A 26,039-nucleotide genomic window follows, 5' to 3' on the forward strand; every position below is an offset into this window, starting at 1 on the left:
TCATGTTCATGAAACCACCTGGCTGACCCGTTGGTGCCTTGATGGCCACATGAGTACCGTCTATATGGGTTCAGGGGAACCCAGCAATTACTGCAAAGTCTCTGGCTCGCTCAGCCTGGCTGACTTCATCAGTCCAGAAGTGAATGAATTTTATGACTTGCCTAAGAGAGCATCAGTGACCAGCTTGACACAGCTGTGGGTAGCAGATTGGGACACCACACTGATCCCCCAATGAACCCCGGTAAGATCAGGAGGTGAAGAAGTTGAGGGCTGCTGTAACCTTTAGAGCCACTGGCATACGGTAATCACCTACACAGTTGGAGGTGATCTCCGGCCCAATCATCTGGCATATGAAGGTTACACTTTACCCAGAGAGGTGGGAGCCTCCTGCGCTGGACCACAGACATGTTGAGGTAGCTAGAGCGCTGTCTGTACGCTGGATGCAGGATAGTGGTGTTTCCTGCAGACCTTTCTGGCTTGCACTTCCTGATGGTGCTACATCCCCTATGGCTGCATCTCTCTTCCCCCAGGTTGCTCTCTGGGATGCTGCCTGTGGACACATGGCAGCCTCGCCCTTCTGGCCTTCTTCTCCTCTTCAGAGGAGGTCCTACCAGTTGAGTATACAATCCTCATTTGCAGAAATCCAGGTGGAGCTGCCATGTGCACTAGAGGGTGCACGCGACAGAAAGCCTCCAAGGAAGTTTGAAAGTCAAAGAGTCCTGACAAAAAAGCTTGTAAGCAAGAGTCCTCCACAAAACATTGAAAAAGCTGTGAACCAACAGGAATAAACAACAATAAACTCTCACCTAAACCCCCAACTACCCACATTGGCTTGGGCCTGAGCAACTTTTATCACACCTTCGATTGAGAAGCCATTAAAGACGGGATGGCCGCCTGCCTGTGTTGCCCATACACTGACTGCTAAATCTCACAGCCCACATAAAACGTCTAACAATTGGCATTTTAATTATGTTAATTGCCACTTTAATTGTCAGTGGGCAGGCTTCCAGCTGCTGCGCATGCCTGCCGACTGTAACACTGGACGACATTGCGATGACATCGGGATGCACACCGGATGTTTTCTTGTGCTATTTTGCGCTAATTCACAATCGTACTTGTCCAATCACAGCATGTCAAATTCTGGCCAGTGGTTTCAAGTCCCACTGGACTTAAGCACAAAAATCTAGGCCATCATCCCAGTGCTGCATAGTTGCGGGTGCAGTCTTTTGATGAGATTTCCAGAAGGCATTCGATAAGGTGCCACACAAGAGGTTATTGTACAAGATAGGAGCTCACAGTATTAGGGGTAATGTATTAGCATGGATTGAGGATTGGTTAACACTCAGAAGGCAGAGAGTCGGGATTAATGGGTCTTTTTCAGGTTGGAAAGAGTAAACTAGTGGAGTGCCGCAAGGATCAGTCCTAGGGCCTCAATTATTTACTGCCTATATTAATGATTTGGAGGAGGAGGCAGAGTGAAATGTATTCAAATTTGCCAATGATACAAAAATAGGTGGGAGGGCATGTTGTGATGAGGGCATAACAAATCTGCAAGGGGATATAGGCAGGTTGAGTGAATGGGCAAAAACTTGGAAGATGGACTTTAATGTAGGAAAATGTGAGGTCATGCACTTTGGTAGGGAGAATCAAAAGGCAGACTATTATTTAAATGGAAGGAGACTCCAAAAATGTGCAGCACAGAGGGATCTGGGTGTTCTTGTGCATGAAACACAAAACGTTAGCATGCAGGTGCAGCAAGTAATTAAGAAGGCAAAGGGAATTTTAGCCTGTATGGTTGGGGGGTTGGAGTTTAAAAATAGGGAAGACTTGTTGCAACTGTACAGGGTGTTGGTGAGGCCACACCTGGAGTACTGTGTACAGTTTTGGTCCCTGTATTTAAGAAAGGATATACTGGCATTGAAGGCAGTTCAAAAGAGATTCACTAAGCTGAATCCTGGGATGAAGGGATTGACTTATCAAGAACAGCTAAACAGGTTAGGCCTTTATTTATTAGAGTTTAGAAGAATGAGGGTAATCTTATTGAAACGTACAAGATTCTGAGGGTGCTTGACAGGGTAAATGTTGAGAAAATGTTTCTACTAGTGGGGGAATCTCAAACTAGGGGACATAGTTACGGAATAAGGGGGCACTCATTTAAAACTGAGATGCAAAGAAATTTCTGCTCTCAGAGGGTAGTGAATGTCTGGAATTCTACACCCCAGAGAGTGTGGAGGCTAAATCACTGAAAGTATTTAAAGAGGGGGTAGATAGATTTTTGAAATATCGGGGACTTGAGGGCTATGAGGAGCTGGCACGAAAGAGGAGTTGAGGCCTGGAGCAAATCAGCCATGATCTTATTGAATGGCGGGGCAGGTTTGAGGGGCCAAATGGCCTACTCCTGCTCCTATTTCTTATGTTCTTATGAGATATTAAACCAAGGTCCCAGCTGCCAGTTGGTGGGTGTAAAAGATCCTATGATACTATTTCTAAGAAGAGATGGGGAATTAATCCTGGTGACTTGGCCAATATTTATCCCTCAAGCAACATCACAAAAACAGATTATCCGGCCCTTGTCATATTGCTGTTTGTGGGAGTTTGCTGTGTGCAAATTGGCTGCTGTGTTTCCTGCATTGCAACAGTGACTACACTTCAGAAGTATTTCATTGACTAAAAACTACTTCAAGACATCTGGTGGTCATGAAAAGTGCCATGTAAATTCAAGTCTTTCTTTTTTTAACACCTTTCAGATTTACTGCCAAGAACCACCCCACCCCACCAACCACACCTTCTCTGCCCATCAACTACCCCAATCCTTGATCTAACCTGACACTCTTTCCTGCACTGCTGCAGTGAGCGGGATTGGCACAGTGTGTCACACCCTCAGACCATCCTCTATTACAGTGTGGAAGTACCTGTCCCCTGCTGGTACCTTCTCAGCTGTATCCCTCCATCAGAGAATTTTAGCTACATACTGCAGTGGTAGAGCATTCTGGAGAAACACATTGCATCACTCAAGACTACATTTTATATATTTGTTTAATTTTCATGATAAACCAATTGAAACAATTCAGATTAATTTTCATTTTGGATGCAAATGGTAGGAATGAATCAGCTAATTTTTAGTTACAGTGGCAAGAGTTTAGTATACTGAAAGTCATGCCTACCTGCTAAAGCAAATTGGAAATTGTAACACTGACATTTACACATTCAACTGTAAAGAAATGAAAATGAACCTTGACAGGATAAAATCCATCTCATGATGAAGGAAGACAAAAATTCCCACTTTCCTTTCAGCTGTTTTATAAAAGTTTTGTTAATAATAACAGATTGTATTTCGATGACAATGATAATGACCCAAATTTTGAGGTCACCAGTGAACAAATGGCTCTCATCCTTCTTTGCAACAATACTTAATTGTCCACAGAATTTCTATGGGCTTTTACACAGTGATTTGCGATTATCAAGCAGTCAAAGCAGCACAGCACCCCCTACAGGTGAATCTGTAGCATGTGTGAGCAGGGGAAGCAACAAGTGATTTTTGCTATCGAGGTGGAAGCTCAAGTCAAGGAATATCTTGCCTTGCCGCACCCGCCTCAGTAAAAATGCCTCAATTGTCACAAGCTTCACTCTGGGAGATTGAGCGGGGGCGGTGGTGTGGCAGTGGTAGAGCGTGGGGGGTGGTGGGTGTGGTGGTGGTGTGCAGGTGTGGGATAGAGTCGGGCTCACTGGCCTGGAAACAGAGCATTTGTGGCCACTTTGGCAGTCAAGTGTCATGGTGTGCCGGTTAGAAGGCCTGCCTTAGTACTTTGGGACTTATCCCAGTTGTGTTATAAGATTTTAGACCGCTGACCTGCATCCTTTGCACTCCCTCAACCCCCGCCCCCACCCACACGCTGTGGCCCATTATATCCCCTGTAATGAACAAATCTTTTTAGTTCTGTTGGTTTGTTGTAAAGAACATATCTTTTATTTTCTGTTGGGCTGTGGTAAAATTATAAGAGCTGCAGTTGAAAGACATGCCCACTGGAACAGGATGAGAGATATACACAATGTTGCAGCCCTGGAACAGAAGGTGCCATGGAAGACAGGATGGTGCTGGAAAGGATTCATGGGCCGAGGGAGCTGCCTGACTACAGCATTTAAATTGACTCCTGCCCAGGTGACCAGGTTTTGTGTGAATGCAGCAGAATAGCTCCTAGCCTGAAAGGAACAAGGCCTAAAACCTCTTTCTCCTGTGTGTAGAAGATTCCAGTAATTCCACAATAATAGCTAGATATTTTTTTCTCTCTCTCTCCCCATATCTCTATACCCTGCTCTCTCTCTGAAAAACTCTGCCAAGAGGCAAGGGGGAAAACCACTGTTAGAGACATTGGCCGGGATTTTCCGGCCCCAACATGGGGGGGACCCGCCACAGGTGAGGCGGCTTCCCAGCCAGAAATCCATTGACTTGTAGTGGGACTGGAAGATCGCAGCGGCAGGTAGGTGTGGAAATCCCGCCAATTGAAGGCTAGTGCTCAACCGGTGAAGAACGGACTAAAAGTGCTGGAAGACCGCCTTGTGCCATCAACAAGAACTGAAAGGAATTTGGAAGACATCGATCAAAATCAACCCATCGAATCCTGTACTCTGGACTGGTGCTATTGAACTGTTATACACCACCCTTAAAATCCATCTATTGTGTGTCTTATGTGCCTTGTGTATGTGTGTACGTGTGTGTAGAGGGATTTAAGAAGAGCGTAGAGTTTAAGTTATAGTGTTAGAAGTTTCTTTCTTTTGCCACTAGTTAAAGACAAATTTGTTCAATAAACAGTTATTTACTTATTAAGCTTACAAACCTGGTGTTCATATTCTGTTAACCTAAATTAAACAGTTAGGTAGAATTGTAGCAATCTGGTGTTTTGATCAAACTTTTCACATTTGTTGCGGCTCGGAACAGTGGAGCTTGATGTTACAATGCACTATCCCCAGTGAGTCATGACACCCCATGCTAACTCATGTCAACTCATGCCACCCACCCATGCCTCATGGCCCCTTACACCCACATACCAGCCCATGCGAATTCACCCAGTATCCTTTCTGGGCAGACCTCAGCACCATGTAGAGATAAAATACCATAAAGTTTTAAAAATCGGATACAGATTTCACTATACAGACTTGACAGTAAAAAAAAAATCCCATTCATGAAATCTCATTCAAAGATTGTTTTAAATCTCAAGTGCTTAATCTTTTATAAAAAACAAAGAAAGTTCTACTCATACCCTACATCAAAGGTAGCTAATCATTTAATAGCCACTTTAAGCTGTCAATCAAAATGTGACCCCAATAGCCCCCGCTGAGGCAACTGTAGCTTTTGGAAATTAGCAAGCATCCAAACAGATTCCTTAGGGAAATGTCAACAAACAACTGGAACAGAGTGGTTTGGACTCTCAGTGGCTTTTGCAGCCTGTTTTAATTTAATTTGAAAGGGCTGGGGATTTAAGTTATTAATTCATTTAATAATAATTAAATAACTCATGAAAATTATACAGACCTTATCCACCCTTCAAGAGCCTTTGCATCTACTTCATAAATTTGTGACTCCCACATTGCAAGTTAAGACCCTTTGCATCAGCCAAAACATGATCTGAACTCAGCACTGAGTTCAAATGACTCTGCTGAGTTCAGGTTTCCCTCATGTGTGAATTATACATGGTCTCCTTTCCTCTATCGGCAAATATGGGATCTGTCAGACTTCCACTGCTATTTTAGAAGCTCCATGGAGTATCCATGGCTTCAAAAATCTGGGACTGTGACTCTTCAGTCAATCAGATTCAAGATTCCTCACTGAGCCACAAAGCAGATTCTAAACCAGTAAGTGTATTAATACAATCTAAAATCATGTGCAGTAAATTAAATAGAGGGATGGAGAAAAGTGGGATTAAGAGAGAGAGATAAAAGAGACAAAAGGAGAATAAGAATGTTTTCTTAAATCTCCAACAATAATTAAAATCTGAAGGAATGAATCTCAACCTTTATAAAGATGGTTGTTTGGCAGTAATTCAGAATTAATCATTAAAAATTAATCTTCACTTGAATGCGAATATTTTCTCACATGTTCAGAGGATATCTATTGGGAAGGTACCCCAACTTCATGTCCATCAATTCATTGAATGCCACTCTCAGCAAAATACTGTTATAGCAAAACGTTTGGAGGAACAAGGCAAACCAAACAGCAACTTTCTGATCTAGCATTTAACTGTGCATGTGCCTTATCCTAAAATTGCTCTCTGATTTTTTTTTCCTAAATAATGTTGAGCGCCGTTAGCCTCGTTGTTATTCTTACTGTAAAATCTGGCCAATATCTCATTTAAATATAAGTACAGTGTAACATGAAGCTAGGTAAGGGTATCCTCTCTGTGAAATAGTGAAGTCTGTTTGATACAAAGACAGAAGTATTATTCAGCATTCAAATTTCCTGTTTATGCTATGAACAAGGGTTCAATTCCATCCTGCAAATTATGCAAATTGAATCCTGCTACCTATTACAGATATGCCACTGATTATGTTTCACAGCAGATAGTAATTTGAAAGTTTTTGTACCATGAAGTGAGTCATAAAAGTATAATATTTTTCAAAATATTATTGTGGTTTATTGTAAAGTAGGTTTATGGGCGTGAGTGTAGATGTGTGATTTAATTAAATTAGAGCCAGAAAGGCAGCAAGCTGGAAATTATCTAAAGAGATTAGGGGTAAAAGGCATTTGAAATGCTAATGAGTAAACATGGATGAGGTCTTAGCATGTAGGGTGTGAGGGAAATTTGCATTTTTAGATAAGTAAAGGAGTTGTTTGGGTTTCTGAGGGATGGTAGGATGTTTACAGCTAACAAGATAAATAGGGCAAGGTTATTATGTTTATTTTTCCTAAAAGGCACTGACCATATTGGCAACATGAAAGGCTTCTATATTATAGGAAAAGTATATTCCCAAAGACACATAGAACAGATTATAGAGAGAAAAATATATATAAAGAAGGAAGGAAGGTGATGTTGTAGGGCCATATAAGAATTAAAATGAGTGCGTAAAACAGCTTTGGGGAAGCCTCCAGCTATATTTGCAAAGTCTGCTGTGTCCAGTAACTAAAGTTGGAGAAAAGCCTTTGGAATTCCACTGTCGAGTGGGTGCTGTGGTAAATTTGCTGGCTTGCTATTTAAATTTAAAATCTACTTTGGACTGTTGCCTTAAAGGGGGTGTGTAGTTCAAAGTCAGTTTATTTAGGAATTTTGGGATTGGTTGTAATATTAAGTAACTATAATCATATGTATGTGCTTGAAATATTTCCTTTGTTAATAAATGTTTTAATTTAATTTTTAAAATCTCTAAAGGGGTTAGTGGACTCATTATTTCTGAATTTTAGTGGCCAAGTCTTCTCGTAATAAATACAAATTGCAAAGCCATTGTGATAACATGGCCAAGTTTCCCTTGTGGATTTGGTCCGCCTGGCACATAGCACCTACCATGTCATAACAAGTGGGATATGACAACCTGCTGAGAATTTGTATTTTGAGTAGACTCCAATGCCTTGTTGGGACAGTGCCAACATTTGGCAATATGAGGTTCAGACTATTTGCTCAACACCAAAAGTAAAAATGGTGCTGTTTTGCAACAAAATTATACCAATGTATTTTACACAATTGCCCAGCTGATTCGGGATAGCTATTAATTTGCTGTGGCACTGCACTAAAACCATAAAATCATACAATTATATTGTGCAGGAGGAAGTCATTTGTCCCAATGAGCCTGTGCCAGACCACTGTAAGATTTATCCAGTTAGTTCAATTACTGGCCCTCTCCTGATACCTTTCAGAATTTCTCTTATCCAAATATTTATCCTTTCGTATGTGGAATATATGCCTGAAAATGGAACAGATAGCAGCCTTTTATTCTCCCAGCAGTTTTGTGCCCTCCATTGAAAACACTGACCCATACTGTGATCCCCTTGGCAAAAATAAATTGCTGCTGTCCATGTGATCTCAAACAGCGATTGGCAGTAGACTTTATAGCTATGAGAACATCACAGTTCAGCCTTATCCTGTTCTCACTGCATTTCCACACATGTATTTTCCAACATGGAAATCCCAGAACGTTTTTCAAGCAGAAAAAAAAACCCTGCAGAAATTGGAGACCTGAAACAAAAACAAAGGGTAAAATTTTTCGTTTGACGGGTGGGCATGTGCCCGACCTGACCCAGTGTAAAGTGACGCGCGATGACGTCAGGCGAGCACTCGCACAATATTTTGGTCAGCAAGCGCATGTCGGAATGGGCAGCATGCCCACCAATAATTAAATGGCCTGTTAAGGCCATTAAAAAGTCAATTAAAATAGATTTTTTGCTGCCTGTCCAACCTAATGGTTGGTGGGCAGGTGAAAACGCCAAGCGGCCTTTGCACCTTTTTGGAAACCTCATCCACGGGCCGGATGAGGTTTCCAAAACCAAATAAAAATAAAATAAAAACTTTTATTTTTAATTAATAACATGTCCCTGCTCATGTGACAGAGTCACATGAGGGGACATGTTTCATTACATATTTATTGAAAAACATTTTTTTTGCATATATCTTCATCTCCCTGAGGCAACTCTCTGCCTCAGGGAGGTCATGCACAAAGGTCACTCAGGCCAAGCTCGCACCACCCCCCCCACCCCCCACCCCGCCCGCACAGGCAATGCTCAGCGCTGCCGCTTGCGTTTCACACTGGGCGGGCCTTAATTGGCTTCCGGGCCCGATCGCAGGCTATGGTCGGCTTTCCAACCACCCCCATCCTCCCCCACCGAGCCCGCACGCCAAGGGAAAAATTCTGCCCATAAAAGGTCAGCAAGTCAGGCAGCATCTCTTGGGAAAACAAGTTAACATTTCAGGTATCTAAATCTTCATCAAAGCTGGCAAATAATCATAGATAGATAAAAAAGAACAGAGCAAACAAAAAGAAAAGCAGAAAAGCACATATGCACGAATGAGACAGGAAATACAATGATACATAAGGTGGTTACATGGAAAATAAAAAAATGATTAAAACGAGCGATATTACCATGAGATAATAGGAAGCTTAATGAAAAAAAATGAAAGACATTTACAAGTCAGGGAAGTTGTGGACAGCTAAGGAGTGTTTGGGATAAAGCTGGTAGGAATGTAAAAGGGAAAATGGAACAGGATCCAACAATGCTTCCAGTTTCCACCCCTCTATCACCTTCTCATGATCCATCTCCAACACCTCCCTTCCCTTCCTTGGCTTCTCTGTCTCCATTTCTGGTGATAGACTGTCCCACCAATATTCATTACAAGCCCACCAACTCCCACAGCTACCTCAGCTACAGCTCCTCACACCCCGCTTCCTGTAAGGACTCCATCGCATCTGTTCCGATGATGTCACTTTCCAAAACGGCACTTCTGACATGTCTTCCTTCTTCCTTAACCGCTTAACCGAGGTTCCCGCCACTCACCCTATGGTTGACAGGGCCTTCAGCCATGTCCGACTCATCACTCGCGCCTCTGCACTCACACCTTCCTCTCCCTCCCAGAACCATGATAGGGTGCCCCTTGTCCTCACATTTCATCCCACCAGCTTCCGCATTCAAAGGATCATCTTCCGCCATTTCCGCCAACTCCAGCATGATGCCACCACCAAACACATCTTCCCCTCACCCCCCAACCCCCCTCCATCAGCATTGTGGGACACCATGGTCCATTCCTGCATCACCCCCAACACCTCATCTCCTTCCCACACCACCTTCCCATGCAATCGCAGAAGCTGCAACACCTGCCCCTTTACCTCCCCCCACCTCACCGTCCAAGGGCCCAATCACTCCTTTCAGGTGAAGCAGCGCTTCACTTGCACTTCCCTCAATTTGGTCTACTGCATCCACTGCTCCCAATGTGTTCTCCTCTACACCGGGGAGGCCAAACGTAGACTGGGTGACCGCTTTGCGGAACACCTTCATGACCCAGACCTTCCTGTCGCTTGCCATTTCAACACACCATCCTGCTCTCATGCCCACATGTCCGTCCTTGGCCTGCTGCAATGTTCCAGTGAAGCCCAACCTCGCCTTCCGATTAGGCACTTTACAGCCTTCTGGATTTAACATTGTAGAGAATTTTCCCCATGTCGGGCGGGCAGAGACCCAATCGCTGCCCGCGATCAGGTCCAGGCCACCATTTTACACGGGTGGGCCAATTAAGGCCGGCCCAGTGTAGTTTATGACTCCCACGCATAGCGGGAGTGGGCGGGCGGTGGCGGGCGTGCTCAGACTGCCGGATCCAATGGCGACCCGGCGGCCTGTACAAATGAAGGCTTGGCAGCCTTGGAAAAGCTGCTCACAATAGTTGGGAGAAGGGCTTAGCAGAGGGGCAATGTGCATGATGCAAGCCCGGAGGGTAGGCCATTGGGGCAGGCCAGGCCGGAGGGTAGACCATCGGGGCAGGCCAGGCCGGAGGGTAGGCCATCGGGGCAGTGTGCCCCACGTTTTTCAGACAAGTGCCTAGCTTCCCTCCTGGGGGAGGTGGCAGCACGGCAGGAGGTCCTACTTTCAAGGGACGGGAGGCCGAGGCCTCCCCAACTGACCAAACATATGTGTGAGGAGGTGGCCGAGAGCGTGAGCTCCCATGATGTGGCGCGGCGCACATGGCTCCAGTGCCACAAAAGATTCAATGACCTCCTGTGCTCGGGAAGGGTCAGTACCATGTTTTCTCAAGTCACTTAATGCAGCCGTCACCCTTTCCCCCCCCAACCCCACCCCAGCAACTCTGAGTCCAGCAATGGCATTGAATCTCTCAGGGCATGCATCCCTCGCTGGGTGGGCCAGCATGATATTGCCCATGCCCAGTTAACCCTGAGAGGGTTGAGCTAGGATGTGTTTTGCATCCACAGCATGTGCGACACTGACACCCAGAGTATATAATGAAGGTGAAAGTCAAGGTCTGCACCTAGGCATAGTACTGGAACTGGGAAGCATGTCAAAGTCCAAGTGCTAAAATTCTGGTTTCCAATTCCAGTTGGCGGGGCACCAATCCATTTGCTGGTGTTTGGGCACCATGTGCTTGTGCCTCCTTGCTTAGCAAAGTGACACCTTGTATTGCCACATGTGAAGGAGGCAGCATTTGGGCAATGCGGGTGGGGGGGGGGGGGGGTGGGGGGGGGGGGGGGGGTCAGCAGTGGCTTCTTTGTGTGAGTGTGCAGCAGCTGCGGGGTGATGATTCACTGGCGCCCTGCAATGTCCCACTCTGGCTGGGTTGGCAGGGATGTGATGGGAATCCAGGTACAGGCTGGACTAATCAATGATCCTACCTCCTTTTCAGGAAACAACTCCACACAATGCCTCTGAACAAATGCAGACTGTCGGAGGGCCGGCCAAGTTGGCCATCCTAATGGCTTTCGAGCAGCAGACCTTGGATCTGGAGAGGCGCCATGCCCCCAGGTCCACCAGTGGGGGTGAGGCTGGGGTGCCACGGTGAGATATGTTTGGCGAGTAGTCAGGTCACCATGTGTGTCACAGAAGCCATAGCACTGCTGAATGCTCTGTGATTGAAGTTAGCAACATGAGTTGACCATTGTTAATGGAAGGAATTGCGCATAATGATCTGGGGGAGCAGCATGCAAATGGACATTGTCTGCACTATAACAAATCAAATGTCTTTGTTCTTCCTTTCAGCATCACCGGAGCAGGGCTGGGAGGAGGAGGAGGCAGAGGGGCCACCTCTCACCCCTGAAGCCCCCGAGCAAATCCACTCACCAGCATCACACCATCTGAGCCAGACAGGCACCAGCGCAGATATTAGCACCTCGGTGGGAATTAGATATTCGGCTAGTGTCCCGGGGCACAGCGGTGAGGGCACTTCACACTTGCTTGAGATGCGGGCGGAGACAGAGAGTGCCCATGGTGCCAGCAGTTGGAGGACTGCTGAGGACCAGGCACATGCTCAGTTGGTGGCTGATGATGAGTCTCTGGAGTCGTCCGTGAGGCAGCAAATGCTGGAAGTGCAGCAGAGTGTGTGGGACAATCTGGCGGAGATACATGAGGCTATGCATGCTATGGTACCCGTGCTGGAGGAGTCCACATGGAGCATCACCGATGCAATGGGCCTCATGGCCGAGTGCCATGCTTCCTCCATGGAGAGAGGGGCGTCTCTTGTGGAGAGGCTCCTCTAGGAGAACAATTAGGGCCTCCAGGGGTTGTGCTTGGACCTGCAAGCCCTCACAGCGCATTGACCTCAGCTGGTCAGTGCCTGTGTGGGGTATTGTTTGGGGACCAAGTATCCCAGCTCAGTGCCCAATCATCTGCGGTGGGCAGGGAGGTCCGAAGTGACCTCACATCGGTGCAGCAGCTGCCTGTCATCTCTGCGGGCACCTCTCAGGGCGCTCCGGATAAGGGCAGCAGCTCCTCTGCCCCCTTGCCAGTGACCGTGGCATCCGATGAGGCTGCGGCATCTGGGGAGAAGCCAACTGTGGAGCTGGCCGCTCCCTCCTAGGCAGGCCCATCAAATGCTGCACGGGCCAGAGGACGTCCGCCAAGGTCAACGAGGCCAACAGGACAGCAAAGTGAGCAGCTGTCTCAGATGCCAGTGCCAGCGAGAGGGGAGCACCTAGACGTAACACGCAAAAGCGTAAATTTGAGGCACCTTAGGCACACCACAGGTTTCTCACTGGTGCTTTTATGTTGGCCCATAGTACTTTGTGAAAGACTTGGTGTGATGTCCTATACTGTTTTTGTTTTGCTTTATGAAGTTACATTTGTTCACTCAATAAATTTTGACATGTTGCCATGCCTCAGGGTTATTCCTTACTTCTGCAAGTGGATGGGAAGCTATGATGTTATGAGTTAGTTGTTTGACATTGAGCTTTATTGACGAGGGCCTTAGTTAATGTTCCTATCCAGGCAGATTTAGCACTCAGGTATCGAGTATGGAGACTGCAGCCCTGGTGTGTGTTGAAGGTCCATCTGTGGTGTCCTAGCTGAAGGTTCTTTGGATTAAAGCCTCCCGGGTGTCCCTGCCTCCCTGGAGTATGCCCGGGTCAGTGTCTACCCTCTCAGTGTTCTCCTGTGCGTGCTCATCCTCGGACTCACTACTGGACTCATCGTGTGCATCCGGAGCAACTGCGTCTACATCTTCTTCATCCACTGCGTCGCCCCTTTCCAGTGCCAGATTGTGGAGAGCGCAGCATGCAACCAGTATCAGTGACACATGATCTGGGGGGTACTGGAGTGCACCTCCTGGGCTGTCCAGGCATTGGAAGCACATCTTGAGAAAACCGATGGTTCTCTCCATCACAGCCCTTGTGGAGCCGTGGCTCCTATTGTATCGCTGCTCAGCTTCTGTTCTTGGATGGAGGAGAGGCGTCATGAGCCGCCTTTTGAGGGGATAGCCCTTGTCACCCAGCAGCCATCCATCCAGCCGGGCTGGAGCACTGAAGAGCATCGGCACCTGGGAGTGTCTGAGGATGTAGGCGTTGTGGGAGCTGCCTGGGTACCTTGCACAAACTTGCAGAATCTGCATCCTGTGATCACACACTATCTGCTCGTTCATGGAGTGGAAGCCCTTCCTGTTGACAAAGGCACCGGGCTCACCTGCTGGTGCCTTGATGGCCACATGTGTACAGTCTATTGCACCCTGGACATGGGGGAAGCCAGCAATGGCCTCGAAGCCTCTGGCTCGCTGTGTCTGTCTGGCATCATCCCAACAGTAGTGGATAAAGGTCAGTGCACGCCTGAATAGAGCGTCTGTGACCTGATTGACACAAGTGTGGAAAGCTGATTGGGAGAATCCGCAGAGATCACCCACCGAGCCCTGGAAAGATCCGGAATCATAGAAGTTGAGGGCAGCTGTGACCTTTAGAGCCACTGGCATGGGGTGTCCACCTACACAGTTTGCGGAGATCTCAGAGCTGATCATCTGACAGATATAGTTCACTGTCTCCCTTGAGAGACGGAGCCTCCTTCGGCACTAGGCCTCAGTCATGTTGAGGTAGCTGCTTCACCGCCTGTATACCCTGGCAGCAGGATGTTGGCATCTTCTGCGGCCCCTCCTGCCTTGCAGTTCCTGTTGACCCTGCACCCCTTGTGCCTGCACCTCTCCTCCCAAAGGTGGCTCCCCTGGAGACTGAATGTGGACTCCTGGCCTCCTCCTCCTTCTGGCCCTCCCTTCCTCCTCAGAGGAGCTGCCTCAAGTGGAGAGCACAACTCCCATTCCCAGACTAAGGGAAGGCTTCCTGAAAGCTGCAGGCCCCAGGAATGATCTATACAGTAAAAGTCCTGACCAAGGCTTTTACTCCTGTCCGAGCAGCTGGTATGAGTTTTGAAGTCTTCCTGCTCACACAGGCAAGCATAAGTAACTTTCACACTTAAATACCTGAAATATCATATTCGTGTCCCCACCCACCCCTCTTATCCCGCCCATGGATGAGGTTTATACAAATGTCTCCTACCCGCCTGCCCGTTGTGCATGTGCGACGTCCTGAAGATCGCACAGGCTGCAAAAAATTGAAATCAATTGCTTCCTCAAGGACTTAACTGAGGAAAGATTGGAGAAGTTGGGACTGTTTTCCTTGGAGAGGAGAAGGCTAAGAGGAGACTTGATAGAAGTTTTCAAAATCATGAGGGGTCTGGACAGAGTAGATAGGGAGAAACTGTTCCCGCTCGTAAACGGATCGAGAACCAGAGGGCACAGTTTTAAAGTGTTTTGCAAAAGAAGCAAATGTGGGGTGAGAAAAAACTTTTTCACACAGCAAGTAGTTAGGGTTTGGAATGCACTGCCTGGAAGTGTGGTGGAGACAGGTTCAACTGAGACTTTCAAGAGAGCATTGGATGATTATTTAAATAGAAACAATGTGCAGGGTTATGGGGTAAAGCAGGAGATTGGCACTAAGTTAAAATGCTCAGAGAGCTGGTGCAGACACGATGGGTCAAATGCCCTCCTTCTGCACCGTAACAATTCTATGATTCTGTGACACAATGATTTGAGAGAGGAAGTGAAGAGGAAAATGAAACTGGTAAAGAAAGAATATGAGTAATGACACTTTTTTGCAAATTATGTATTAACTCCTTAAATGCTAGCCAGTGCTTGTCCACCATCATACCTTTTAATGCAGTTTCCCAAGCTGCGTCAGCCAACTTGTGATATAGGAAGACATGCTGCAATTCTTTTACAGTCTCTTATCTTTAGAGATGAACAAATACTACAACTTTACAGCAACTATCTAGCAATGAAATTAAAATAACAGGCTAATAGTTTTACAGTTCTGACTTATTGTCCTCTTTCAATACATGCACAACATAAACTCTCTCCAGCCTGTGTAAAGGGTAAGTCAGAGCTACCCGCTTCAAGCAAGGAATCTTATCACAGTCAAAAATCAAGGTGCCAAACATTGCTTTTGATTGTGTGCCAGAATCAACCAGCCTCAAGGCATCTGCACTAGGGCTGTTGAGCTTGGAAACTGTGCCAATATTCCAGGGAACTGCAATCATCTGGAAATTCCAGAACACTTGTGCACCTGTATATTTTCTTGTTTAAAATGTAACAATGTATCTGCTTAATTCTTGCTACTGTTTTGTTTCCATAAAACTGGCCAATGGTTGGGCAGAGGATGAGGCTTTCCCTCCATTTTACTGATAAATGGAATGATCATAGTTTCTTACAAGGTAAAGGATAACCAGTGTAGATAAAGTATGATCTTGCTTCATGGAAGGATATTGATCTGTAGAAAATTATTCTTGGAAACTGATCATTTTCCATTTCTTTTGTCTTCTTTCCTAAATAAAGAGTGGGAATGTGGTGTTACTGGGAAACAGAAAAGAGAAAAGAAAACAATTCAACAATAAAATGAGGAGATGCATATGCTTTGACCAGCTTTGAACTTGTATTAGAACAACAATGTCTTACAAATCTTGAATATTTTACCCAGATTGTAAATTTTTTGTCAATCAGGCAGATGTACCTTTACAAGCTTTTGGGAATGATTCATAATTCTCTTGCCTTTTCTAAAGTCAGTTTGTTTGAATGTTTCTAAATGTATTCTTTTTTTTTGTTCATTCACAGGATGTGGGCTTCGCTGGCTGGGCCAGCATTTATTACCCATCATTGCTGTTAGGGAGGGAGTTCCAGGATTTTGACCCAGCAACAGTGAAGGAATGGCAAAATATTTTGAAATCAGGATGGGGAGTGACTTGAAGGGAACTTCCAGATGGTAGTGTTCCCATGTATATGCTGTCCTTGTTCTTCTAGCTGGTAGTGGTTGTGGGCTTGGAAAGTGCTGTCGATGGAGCCTTGGTGAATTCCTGCAGTACATCTTGTAGATGGTACACACTGATGCCACTGTGCGTCAGTGGTGGAGGGAGTGAATGTTTGTAGATGTGGTACCAATCAAGCAGGCTGCTTTGTCCTGGAGATGGTCATTGCCTGACGCTTGTGTGGTGCGAATGTTACTTGCCACTTGTCAGCCCAAGCCTAGGTATTGTCCAGGTCTTGCTGCATTTGAACATGGACTGCTTTAGTATCTGAGGAGTCATGAATGGTGCTGGACATTGTGCAGTCAACAGCGAACATCCCCACTTCTGACCTTATGATGGAAGGAAGGTCATTGATGAAGCAGCTGAAGATGGTTTAGCCGAGGACACAGCCCTGAGGAACTCCTGCAATGATGTCCTGGAGCTGAGATGACTGACCTCCAACAACTACAGCCATCTTCCTTTGTGCTAGGTATGACTCCAACCAGTGGAGAGTTTTCCTCCTTAACTCCAGTTTTGTTAGGGCTGCTTGATACCACACTGGGTCAAATGTGACCCTGATGTCAAGGGCAGTCACTTTCACCTCACCTTGGGAATTCAGCTCTTTTGTCCATGTTTGAACCAATGTGGGTGACACTAGCAAACCTAGGGAAAAGAGCACGAGAGTGAAACAAATTGGGCAGCTAGCTTTTACAAAAAGCCATTACAGGAATGATGGGCTGATTGGCCTCCTTCTGTGCTGTATGATTCTATGTTTTTAAATTAATTATCAATGAAAGTGTAAATTGATCCAGTTTGAAACTCATTCTTGTGAATCTCAATCACTGTCATTCTATTCTCTGCTGTCAATATATTCTTAGATGAATTATGACACTTTATGATCTCTATAATCGACCTGCATACTTTGGGTGTTGAAACAGATCACAATCAGACCTTTATAATAGCTGCCAATGGACACATATGCAAACACGTTCTTCACATTTTCAATGGTGTTCTGACCCAATCAACTCCTTTCACCCAAAGAAAGCTTATTTGGGGTGAAATTGGGCAGAATAGTAAACAGCAAACTGAATAGTAAACTGAAATATTAAAAAAATAACAAGTTATTCAGAGATAGTGTAAACACAAATCTATTATAATCCTTTATTGAAAAATGTTTCTCAAAAATACATTGTATAATCTATTGCCAAATCCAAGGACTTTATTGTGACAAAGGAATCTTTTTGACACTATCATATTACTTCACTGTTTTACATTTGGTTGCTGTATTATCTGCAATATGCTAATAAACCTTGCAGAGTTTGATGTTTTTTAACTGATTAACCGGATGATATATACTTATTAGCATTTAATAGAAGAGCCAGAAGCAGGACAGTCACATAATTGTCTGGCACAAGCATTTCGAGATGCAGAGAATAAATGGCAGAATTCAGCTGAGGCTTTTGTCTAAGCTTTTTCTCCTTTTGCCCTTGGTCTCCTCCCCCAGTGGCTCACATCCTCTTGTGGCAGGCACCAATTCCACATGACTATCATTGTGAAAAACAAATTGCAGGCTTGAGTGCCTACAACAGCTGAGCTCCATCCTAGATGAGCACAGAGAGTTGTTCACTTAATTTGAGGCAGCTTGTGTTAATGATAAGGTTTATTATTTTTCTGCCAAGTTTGGGTGGCAGCCACTCAGCAGTTCTGACTGTGAACTAATGGGAGGTTTAGGGAATGGCAATGGGTGCTTTGGGACAACGAACAAGCTGCCACCCACATAAAGAATCTTTCAGAAACTATTCCATTAACCGTCACACAGCATTCTTTTCCCTGCACAATGGGTCTCTCCAGAAACATTTTAGGAAATAATAAAATAAAAGCATCTTCCTTTAAAATAACATTATTAAAAATCAGTTTCTCCTTTTACATAAGGTGCTGCTTGAAGAGACAACTCTCCTGATAAACTAGGTCATCCACAGAAGCAGGTGTTGGATGATGTGCATTGCATAGATACAAAACATGACCTTGGCTAAGCAAAATAAAACATTTATAAAAAGGTTATTATATTAAAATCAAACTCCCAGTCTGAATTAATGCCTGGTTCTAGCTGGAATATTAACTCTTGGATCATTGGATTCATTTTAACTCAAGAACATGCTTCCCAGCATTTAATATCAGCAAGTGATATTAACTCACAATACTTATCTAGGCGAAGAACAAAAGGTTCACAAATACTTATCACATTGATCATATTATTATTAACTATAACTGCTTACCTGTAGATTAAATCCATGGCTTTCATTTTCTTATATAATCTTTGTTTTGAGTATCTGTCTTTAAAGGGCTACTTCTCTTTTAAGCAAATCCTGTAACAAACACAATGGGAAGTGTGATCCAAGGGGATTCCCTTGGAATGTGCTTACTTCATAATATTAGTGTCAGAGAGATCAGTATCTTTAGAAACTGATCACAGCTCATCTGTTATCTTCACTCTCTGGCAGCTAGTTGCTGTGTTTTAGCAAACAAAGTGCAACAGGTAAACAGTTGCTGGCTGTGGCAGAAAGCAAATAGGTGTCTTTTAAAACAAACTGCACACAAAACTCTCATGCTCACATGTCCGTCCTTGGCCTGCTGCAATGTTCCAGTGTAGCTCAACGCAAACTGGAGGAACTGCACCTTATCTTCCGATTAAGCACTTAACAGCCTTCCGGACTTAACATTGGGCAGGATCTTCCGGTCGGCAAGCAGGGACGGGGCCCGCTCATCGACACGTAAAATGACGCGGGATTATGTCGGGTGGAAGTCCCAACATCACCCCACGTCATTTCCATTTTCAGGTTGGCGGGGGCGCAGCCAAGTCAGCTGTGTGCCCGCCAACCTGTCTACAGCCTATTGAGGTCATTGAAAAACTAATTAAAGTCATTAATGGAACTGCATGTCAAACCTTAAGGTTGGTGGGCAGGCCGAGAGCCCTGGTGGGCTTCAGAGAAAGCATGAACCTCGTCCATGGGCGGGATGAGGTTTCATGAGGGTATTTAAATTTTTATTAAAGGTTTCAATAAAAGTTATGGATATGTCCCAACTCATGTGACAGTGTCACATGAGGGGACATGTCAGGGAAATTTTTCTATCATTTGTATTACAAATTTTAATTCTGAGTTGATCTCCTTGAGACAGTATTTAGCCTTAGGGAGATCTGTGTGCTCTTTCATGCGCATGTGCGAAAAAGCGCACTCCCGGCTGAGGGAATACACCCCCCCGGCCCACACAGGGAGCGTATAGCACTTCTGAGTGGACATCACAGTGGGCGGGTCTTACTTGACCCGCCTACTTAAAATGGCGGCGTGGCCCCGATTGGGGGCCCCAATCAGAAGCGCGCCCGCCCGTGCCCGCTCCCACACTTCCCCCCGACAAGGGGAAACTTTTTCCCATTGAGTTCAACAACTTCAGACCATGAACTCTCTCCTCCATCCCCACCCCTTATTGATCTCTCCCCACTTCCTTCCATATTCATTTTTATTTTTTTTATTTTTTTATTATTTTTTTCCCCACTTACTTTCATTATTATTATTTAAAAAAATTTATTTCCATTTTTATTCATTGTTTTATCCCCACCTTTTAGCCTTTTCGATCTTTTTTCCCATCACCATCCCCTCCCCTCACCTAGCTCCACTAGGGCCATCTGTCACTTTCCAAAGTGCTTACCCTGTTCCTGCCATAATCACATTCTGCTTTCCGCTCTTAATGTCACCATTAGCACCTCCTTTAGTCAGTACCACCACTATTAACAACCCTTTGACCTTTTGTTTATGACACCTTTCACAATCTCTCCTTTGCCTCCACCTATCGCTGGCCTTCTATCCAGCTTCACCTATTCCACCCCCCTTAAACAGTGTATATTTCACCACATTTCTATTTCCCTTTAGCTCTGAAGAAGAGTCATACGCACTCGAAATATTAACTCTGTCTTCCTCTCCACAGATGCTGTCAGGCCTGCTGAGTTTTTCCAGCATTTTTTGTTTTTGTTGTCTATATTTTTAATTTGAAGACAAAGTCCTATCCATGACCTAACTATCAAGTGAAGTGCCTCCAATTTTTGAGGAATTCCACAGGATCTCCATGTCTAAACAATTTCAATTTCCAATTTCAAGGTTTCTTTTCAAATCTGAGTTTCAAATTCGGGCTGGAGCTTCTGGGGGCCCAAAATATGAATCAATCAAGACATATTCCTGCACAAATCTGGTTTTTCCAAGACAGCATTTTACTACATAAGGAGTTTTAATAGTTATAATAGACTAAATATTTGATGATTAGCACAAAGGCTCCTTAACCAAGGATAAAAGCTGTTAGGAAACAGAGATAGTTTAAGTAAGTTATATTGATATTTGTGGGTGTTAGGAATGAGTTTTAACTTTAAAGTTTAAGTTTGATTTGTATTTCTGTATCTTATGTGTTAAGAAAAGGTCAAGTTTCACTTTAAAAGTGCCTGCGTTTCTAATGAGAGTTTAGGTCTGTAGAGAAGTTAAGCAAACACAAGAGTAGAAAAACGGAGTTGTTGCCTAGCAACAGGGGTCTGGAGAGGCAGGTCTCTCTCATAGACACACACAAAAGAAATTAGAAACAGCAGTTTTTGAGTTCAGTTTTGAAGACAGCTACCGGGCAGAAACAGCCTAGAAGGCTCAGATAGCCAGTTCCAAACTAAGGTTGGTTGAAAGTTGCTGCCAGGAAGAGACTAGAGCAAAGGGGACAGATAGCCAGTCCCAAGCTAAAGAAGAAAGTCCCCAAGAATCCAGGGGAGTGGAACAAGAGAAGGTGCCAAGCAGACCTTCTAGTCAAATGAAAGACAGGAACCTGGAAAAGGTCCTCTTAAGTGGAATTAAGAGTGAGGGGCAGAGAAAGGCTCCAGGCTTCAAGCTTAAAGGAAGCAGATTTAAAGAAAGAAGCCAAAAGATCCAAAGGGACAGCTAAATATCTGTAACTCTTTACAATGGGTATATGAAGCAGTGGCTTTGTGTTGACACAGTTGAGTCAGTGAGAGAAAGTGCATGGAAGAAAGCTTGAATGCATGTGATGACCCAAGGGAGAGGAACATTGGAAGGAGAGTTTGAAATCCTGGAGGTGGACCCTTGTGGAAGTCATCTGAGAGATAGTGTTGGTTTGGGAGAAGATTCCAAAGTGAGTTCTTAGAGAGTGGAGATTGGAAACCCTCACATGAAAGACAGAGTGCAGTGAGACCAGTTGGCTCATGGTGATAAATGTGTGGCAGGGGGTTGGGGGGTGGTGGTGGGCAGTTGAGGAGAGGTCCATAGCATCTGTTTGGGGTGGCATCTGTCACTTGGATTCAGAGTGTGGTGTGCCTGACCACATGTCACCATAAGTTTACATGGACTGTGTACTTACTATGAACAATAGCATATAAGGTAGCTTTTGTAACTTGTATTATCCTTACAGATCTGTATATATCTGTAAAGGTATGGTTGTGGGTGAAAGAGTATTGTGAATATAGTTCATCTTTTCTTGTTGAATAAATGTTTTATGCTTTTGTTAAAAGTTCATTAACTGACTCCAGTGACTCTGTTCAGTGGCCCCTCTCCACGTATCTAAACAAACAAATAAAAGTTAGGATCTATACAGCTGGGTTCCACCCTGGAATTAGGCTTGTCCAACGTATCCTCAGCTGGGGATCATAACAAGTCTTCAATTACAATTATTTTTTTGAGTGCAAACGCAAAGCAGACAAGAGTGCTTTGACAGAATTCCCACAATATGAGAATGGATAGCATCCATATTTTTGGACCAATGGGTGTCAGTTTGGTTCCAAAATAGCATCCATGGTGCACACATCTTGTGTTGACCATGCTCACCATTTTGGTGAGCGTGTTTGTGTGCACACAGGGAACATGTAACACTGATTTAAAGCCAATGCTGCAATTTTGGAGCTAAATACTCCAGCTTACACCATCTCTTAACCTTTCATAGCTGAATAGACATTCATTAGCAGGAAGCAACCTGCACCAGCACTGTTTAAAGGGTTCATCAACTGTCTATGTTTTACTTGTTGATTGATTTCCATGGACTCTTGCGATGATTGCAGAAGTGTTTGGTGGTTTCCAGAGTTGTTTAAGTTGCTAAAGTCCACAGGAAGTGATGTGGCACATGCTGAAGAACTTTGTCATTGATTCAAGAATTCTGCATAGACTACTTACTCCCAGGCATGCAGTAGCTTTATTTTTTATTTAGATGTGGGCGTCACTGGCTAGGCCAGAATTTATTGCCCATCCCTAAGTGCCCTCGAGAAGGTGATGGTGAGCTGCTTCCTTGAAGTGCTGCAGTTCATGTGGTGTAGGTACACTCACAGTGCTGTTAGGGGAGCGTGAGGTGAGAGTGACTGCCCTTGACATCAAGGCAGCATTTGAGGAGCACTGATTCATCAGCTGTGGGGGCAGGGGTGCAGTACATGATAATCAGCAAGAGGTTTCCTTGTTCATGTTTGACCTGATGCGATGAGACTTCATGGGGTCCGGAGTTGTACCCCTTGGCTTAGGGAGAATGAACCAAGGCAGCACATAGCAAGAACAGCTGCTGGAAGGGGCAGAAGGGGTTGAATGTGGGAGGACTAGGAGGGAGCAGGAAAATAGTGGTAGAAAGCAGCAGGGCTGCACTCCAACATCTTCTCGTCGCCAGTGAATTTTCCAAGGGATGACCGGGGCAGAGAAATGGAAGCCTACTGGCCAGCGGCAGGCATCCAATTGAGTTAAATTGATAATTAACAGCAATTTTGCAAAGCATTTGGAATGTTGCTGAAGGTGCAGGAGTTCTCCGGATCTTCAGCGGTTCACCAGCCACAACAAAGGGGGATCACTGCAGAAAGTGATTGCTGCCTTTTACTGACAAGCAATGAGAAGAGCAGAGTTTCCAAGCAGGAAGGCTCACGGCTGCCATTGGAAGGAACTTAAAGGGATTGCTGTGAGGAAGGTATGTTGCAGAGGCCATTAACTGGAGGGGTGGGGGGGGCAGGGTGAGGGAAGCAGCTACGCACTTGGAAAAGCTTGTCAAAAGTGAGCATTCCTCTGCAGCTGAGACCGTTGCAAGTTTCGATGATGAGAACATCACCCAAATAAACTACAACCTAAGTCAATCCCTGTAGTCAACTTTGGAATATGGCACAAGGAGAAGATGCGCCAAAAAGGTAAATAGGAGTATTGGTACAATCCTTTATGTGTATTTATGCTGACAAATGTCCGGGATGCCTTCTCTAATTCAAATTGTTGGTAGGCTTGACTCATATTTAACTTCATGTAGGCTGCCCCACCTGCCAATTTAGTGTATAAATAGGTATGGAGGGTCTATCCAATTTTGCCACTTTATTGACTATTAATTTGACATATTCGAATACTTCGGTCAGGTTTGAGAACAGGTAGAATTGGAGCTGCCCACTCTGAAAATTGTACTGATTTTATCATTCCCAGTGTTTTTAATGTGCCCAGTTTGGCATCTACCTTATAAGAAATAGGAGCAGGAGCTGGCCATTCAGCCACTCAAGCCTGCCCCGCCATTCAATAAGATTATGGCTAATCTGCCCCAGGCCTCAATTTCCCTTTTGTGCCAGCTCCTCATAACCCTCAACCCCCCGATATTTCAAAAATCTATCTATCTCCTCTTTAAATACTTTCAGTGATCTAGCCTCCACAAATCTCTGGGGTAGAGAATTTCAGACATTCACTACCCTCTGAGAGAAGAAATTCCCTTGCATCTCAGTTTTAAATGAGTGCCCCTTATTCTGTAACTAACACTCATAGTCGTGGCTGAGTGGTTAAGGCGATGGATTCGAAATCCATTGGGGTCTGCACACGTAGGTTCGAATCCTGCCGACTACGTTTCCTCATTATTCCCGATTTCAACCAGAATAAATTATTCTGTAACTATGTCCCCAGTTCAAGATTCCCCTACTAATGGAAACATCTTCTCAACATTTACCCTGTCAAGCCCCCTCAGAATCTTGTACGTTTCAATAAGATCACCCCTCATTCATCTAAACACCAAAGAATAAAGGCCTAACCTGTTTAACTGTTCTTGATAAGTCAATCCCTTCATCCCAGGACTCAGCCTAGTGAATCTCTTTTGAACTGCCTCCAATGCCAGTATATCCTTTCTTAAATATGGGGACTAATGCTGTACACAATACTCTCCAGGCGTGGCCTCACCAACACCCTATACAGTTGTAACAAGACTCCCCTATTTTTAAACTTCAACCCCCTAGCAATACAGGCCAAAATTCCATTTGCCTTCTTAATCAATTGCTGCACCTGCATACTAACGTTTTGTGTTTCATGCACAAGAACACCCAGATCCCTCTGCGCTGCACTTTTTGGAATCTCTCCATTTAAATAATAGTTTGGCTTTTGATTTTTCCTACCAAAGTGCATGACCTCACACTTTCATACATTAATCTCAATCTGCCAAGTTTTTGTCCACTCACTCAACCTGTCCCCTTGCAGATTCCTTATGTCCTCATCACAACATGCCATCCCACCTATTTTTGTATCATCAACAAATTTGGATACATTACACTCTGCCCCCTCCTCCAAGTCATTACTGTAGATGGTAAATAATTGAGGCCCAAGGACTAATCCTTGTGGCACTCCACTGGTTACGTCTTTCCAGCCTGAAAAAGACCCATTAATCCTGACTCTCTGTCTTCTGTGTGTTAACTAATCCTCAGTCCATCCTAATACATTACCCCCAATACCATGAGCTCCTATCTTGTGCAATAACCTTTTATGTGGCACCTTATCGAATGCCTTCTGGAAATCCAAATACACTACATCTACCGGTCCCCCTTTATCAACTCTGCTTGTTATATTCTAAAAGAACTCTAGCAAATTTGTCAAACATGATTTCCCTTTCACAAAACCATGTTGACTCTGTTTGATTGTGTTCAGTTTTTCTAAATGTCCTGCTATTTCTTCCTTAATAATGGATTCTAGCATTTTCCCAACGACAGACATTAGGCTGACTGGCCTATAGTTTCCTAATTTTTGTCTCCCTCCCTTCTTGAACAGGGGCATCACATTAGCAGTTTTCCAATCCACTGGGACCCTCCCAGAATCCAGTGAGTTGTGGAATATTTCGACCAATGCCTCCACCATATCCACAGCCACTTCCTTTAAAACCCTTGGATGCAGGCCATCAGGTCCTGGCAACTTGTCTGCCTTTAGTCCCATTAGTTTGTCAAATACTTTGTCCCTCTTAATAGAAACTGTTACAAGATCTTTCCTCCCATTAGCTCCTTGCTTATGTGATATCTCTGGAATGTTTATAGTGTCCTATAGTTATCTTGCATTGCATAAGGTGCTGGCCTTGCCTTCATGAACCTAGTTTTTGCCTCTGGATCTACATGAATTTTTGCTTGTAGCCCCTCAATTTTTCCAAGCTCTTCCTTAAAAACTCAGGCATATTTTTGTAGTAGCTGTGACAACCCATTAGTTCTCAGTTGTAAGATTTAGTCCATTCCAATTTAATTTCTTTTCGCCTGTTTCATCCGAGGAGACTAGCTCTCTCACCTACTACTACCATGAAGGGTAATCTCACTGTTTGAGCTCCGTAGTGTACTGTGACTTTACATATGCCCTTGCCTTGTATGTCTTCTCCTGTGTAAGTTTTTAATTTGTCATCAGTTTCTTCTAAATTCAGCTTACATTCCCCATGATTCAGGTATTTAAAAATATGCTCACCGATCATTTTAGTGGCTGCACCAGTATCCACCTCCATTTTGATAGGCTTCTTATTCACTCTCATCATTACATAG

The 26,039-nt window shown here is 44.6% G+C and overlaps 1 non-coding gene across 1 annotated transcript; it reads left to right on the forward strand.

The window, feature by feature from the left end:
- Positions 1–24,026: 24,026 nt before the first annotated feature.
- Positions 24,027–24,108, forward strand: trnas-cga (transfer RNA serine (anticodon CGA)). The gene has a single exon. It is a non-coding gene; the product is annotated as a tRNA-Ser (tRNA).
- The last annotated feature ends 1,931 nt before the right edge of the window (positions 24,109–26,039 follow it).

This window comes from Cetorhinus maximus, chromosome 2 (genome assembly GCF_964194155.1).
Source record: "Cetorhinus maximus chromosome 2, sCetMax3.hap1.1, whole genome shotgun sequence".
NCBI classification, from domain to species: domain Eukaryota; kingdom Metazoa; phylum Chordata; class Chondrichthyes; order Lamniformes; family Cetorhinidae; genus Cetorhinus; species Cetorhinus maximus.